At 42.2% G+C, this 4,061-nt stretch overlaps 1 long non-coding RNA gene across 1 annotated transcript; it reads left to right on the forward strand.

Annotated features, from left to right (window-relative positions):
• The first annotated feature begins 3,175 nt into the window (after window positions 1-3,175).
• Window positions 3,176-3,437, forward strand: LOC116969116. The gene is made up of 2 exons (XR_004410630.1): window positions 3,176-3,232; window positions 3,339-3,437. It is a non-coding gene; the product is annotated as an uncharacterized LOC116969116 (long non-coding RNA).
• Window positions 3,438-4,061: the final 624 nt, after the last annotated feature.

Genomic DNA, 4,061 nt, shown 5'->3' on the forward strand with positions numbered 1-4,061 from the left:
AAGATATTACAGCAGTGCTTTGGCAGGATAGATTAGAGGGCTCGTCTAGGGAGGCTATTTGGGTGGAACTGAGAAATGGGAAATGGGTAGCAACACTTATAGGGGTGTATTATAGACCGCCAAATGGGGAGCGAGAATTGGAAGAGCAAATATGTAAGGAGATTGCAGATATTAGTAGTAAGCACAAGGTAGTGATTGTGGGAGATTTCAATTTTCCACACATAGACTGGGAAACACATTCTGTAAATGGGCTGGATGGGTTGGAGTTTGTAAAATGTGTGCAGGATAGTTTTTTGCAACAATACATAGAAGTACCTACTAGAGAAGGGGCGGTACTGGACCTCCTGTTAGGAAATGAGATGGGTCAGGTGGCAGAGGTATGCGTTGGGGAACAGTTCGGGTCCAGTGATCACAATACCATTAGTTTCAATATAATTATGGAGAGGGACAAAACTGGACCTAGGGTTGAGATTTTTGATTGGAGAAAGGCTAACTTTGAGGAGATGCGAAAGAATTTAAAAGGAGTAAATTGGGACAGTTTGTTTTATGGGAAAGATGTGGAAGAGAAATGGAGTACATTTAAAGGTGAAATTTTAAGAGTACAGAATCTTTATGTCCCTGTTCGGTTGAAAGGAAATCGTAAAAATTGTAAAGAGCCATGGTTTTCAAGGGAAATTGGACACTTGGTTCGGAAAAAGAGGGAGATCTACAATAGTTATAGGCAGCATGGAGTAAATGAGGTGCTTGAGGAGTATAAAGAATGTAAAAAGAATCTTAAGAAAGAAATTAGAAAAGCTAAAAGAAGATATGAGGTTGCTTTGGCAAGTAAGGTAAAAGTAAATCCGAAGGGTTTCTACCGCTATATTAATAGCAAAAGGATAACGAGGGATAAATTGGTCCATTAGAGAGTCAGAGTGGCCAACTATCTGCAGAGCCAAAAGAGATGGGGGAGATATTGAACAGTTTCTTTTCTTCGGTATTCACCAAGGAGAAGGATATTGAATTATGTGAGGTAAGGGAAACAAGTAGAGTAGCTATGCAAACTATGAGGATCAAAGAAGAGGAAGTACTGACACTTTTGAGAAATATAAAAGTGGATAAGTCTCCAGGTCCGGACAGGATATTCCCTAGGACATTGAGGGAAGTTAGTGTAGAAATAGCAGGGGCTATGGCAGAAATATTTCAAATGTCATTAGAAACGGGAATAGTGCCGGAGGATTGGCGTACTGCGCATGTTGTTCCATTGTTTAAAAAGGGGTCTAAGAGTAAACCTAGCAATTATAGACCTGTTAGTTTGACGTCAGTGGTGGGCAAATTAATGGAAAGAATACTTAGAGATAATATATATAAGCATCTGGATAAACAGGGTCTGATTAGGAACAGTCAACATGGATTTGTGCCTGGAAGGTCATGTTTAACTAATCTTCTTGAATTTTTTGAAGATGTTACTCGGGAAATTGATGAGGGTAAAGCAGTGGATGTTGTGTATATGGACTTCAGTAAGGCCTTTGACAAGGTTCCTCATGGAAGGTTGGTTAAGAAAGTTCAATGTTTGGGTATTAATGGTGGAGTAGCACGATGGATTCAACAGTGGCTGAATGGGAGATGCCAGAGAGTAATGGTGGATGGTTGTTTGTCAGGTTGGAGGCCAGTGACGAGTGGGGTGCCACAGGGATCTGTGTAGGGTCCACTGTTGTTTGTCATGTACATCAATGATCTGGACGATGGTGTGGTAAATTGGATTAGTAAGTATGCAGATGATACTAAGATAGGTGGGGTTGCGGGTAATGAAGTAGAGTTTCAAAGTCTACAGAGAGATTTATGCCAGTTGGAAGAGTGGGCTGAAAGATGGCAGATGGAGTTTAATGCTGATAAGTGTGAGGTGCTACATCTTGGCAGGACAAATCAAAATAGGACGTACATGGTAAATGGTAGGGAATTGAAGAATGTAGGTGAACAGAGGGATCTGGGAATAACTGTGCACAGTTCCATGAAAGTGGAATCTCATGTAGATAGGGTGGTAAAGAAAGCTTTTGGTGTGCTGGCCTTTATAAATCAGAGCATTGAGTATAGAAGTTGGGATGTAATGTTAAAATTGTACAAGGCATTGGTGAGGCCAATTCTGGAGTATGGTGTACAATTTTGGTCGCCTAATTATAGGAAGGATGTCAACAAAATAGAGAGAGTACAGAGGAGCTTTACTAGAATGTTGCCTGGGTTTCAGCAACTAAGTTACAGAGAAAGGTTGAACAAGTTAGGGCTTTATTCTTTGGAGCGCAGAAGGTTAAGGGGGGACTTGATAGAGGTTTTTAAAATGATGAGAGGGATAGACAGAGTTGACGTGGAAAAGCTTTTCCCACTGAGAGTAGGGAAGATTCAAACAAGGGGACATGACTTGAGAATTAAGGGACTGAAGTTTAGGGGTATCATGAGGGGGAACTTCTTTACTCAGAGAGTGGTAGCTGTGTGGAATGAGCTTCCAGTGAAGGTGGTGGAGGCAGGTTCGTTTTTATCATTTAAAAATAAATTGGATAGTTATATGGATGGGAAAGGAATGGAGGGTTATGGTCTGAGCGCAGGTATATGGGACTAGGGGAGATTATGTGTTCGGCACGGACTAGAGGGGTCGAGATGGCCTGTTTCCGTGCTGTAATTGTTATATGGTTATATGGTTACATATAGATTGGGTGAATCAAATTGGCAGGGGTGCTGAGGAAGAGGATTTCTTGGAATGTATGCGGGATAGTTTTCTAAACCAACATGTAGAGGAACCAACGAGAGAGCAGGCTATTCTAGACTTGGTATTGAGTAATGAGGAAGGGTTAGGTAGCAGTCTTGTTGTGCGTGGCCTCTAGGGCAAGAGTGACCATAATATGGTTGAGTTTTTCATTAGGATGGAGAGTGACATAGTTAATTCAGAAACAAGGGTTCTGGAACTTAAAGAAAGGTGACTTTGAGGGAAAATTGGATAGTTATATGGATGGGAAAGGAATGGAGGGTTATGGTCTGAGCGCAGGTATATGGGACTAGGGGAGATTATGTGTTCGGCACGGACTAGAGGGGTCGAGATGGCCTGTTTCCGTGCTGTAATTGTTATATGGTTATATGGTTATAATGAGACGTGAATTGGCCAAGATAGACTGGCAAATGATTCTTAAAGGGTTGACGGTGGATATGCAATGGAAGGCATTTAAAAACTGCATGGATGAACTACAACAATTGTTCATCCCAGGTACACAAAAAAGCTGGAGAAACTCGGCGGGTGCAGCAGCATCTATGGAGCGAAGGAAAAAGGCAACGTTTCAGGCCGAAACCCTTCCTCAGATTGTTCATCGCAGTTTGGCAAAGGAATAAATCAGGGAGGTTAGTGCATCCGTGGATAACAAGGGAAATCAGGGATAGTATCAAAACAAAAGACAAAGCGTACAAATTAGCCAGAAAAAGCAGCCTACCAGAGGACTGGGAGAAATTCAGAGTCCAGCAGAGGAGGACAAAATACTTAATTAGGAAAGGGAAAATAGATTATGAAAGAAAACTAGCATGGAACATATAAACTGACTGCAAACGTTTTTATAGATATGTGAAGAGGAAAAGATTAGTTAAAAGAAATGTAGGTCCCTTGCAGTCAGAAACAGGCGAATTGATCATGGGGAACAAGGACATGGCAGACCAATTGAATAACTACTTTGGTTCTGTCTTCACTAATGAAGACATAAATAATCAGCCGGAAATAGCAAGGGGACGGGGGTTAAATGAGATGGAGGAACTGAGTGAAATCCAAGTTAGCCGAGAAGTGTTGTACTTCCAGTGGCGCTGGTGCCAGCCGCCTACACCTTCAGCCCGGTATCTTTTTGTTTTTTCGTTTTTTTGGTTATGTTGAAGTGTGTTTTTTATGTTGTTTTTAATGTTTTAACGTGGGGGAAGAGGGTACGGTAAGGGGGATACCGTCCTTCAGTCGCTTCCTGGAGAGGACGCGACTATTATTCGAGTCGCGTCCTCGCCCCCTCCCCCCCTCCCCAGCGGCCTACCTACTGGATTGGCGCAGCCTTTCCTGCCTGGAC

The sequence above is a fragment of the Amblyraja radiata genome, unplaced genomic scaffold, assembly GCF_010909765.2.
Source record: "Amblyraja radiata isolate CabotCenter1 unplaced genomic scaffold, sAmbRad1.1.pri S106, whole genome shotgun sequence".
In the NCBI taxonomy this organism is placed as follows: domain Eukaryota; kingdom Metazoa; phylum Chordata; class Chondrichthyes; order Rajiformes; family Rajidae; genus Amblyraja; species Amblyraja radiata.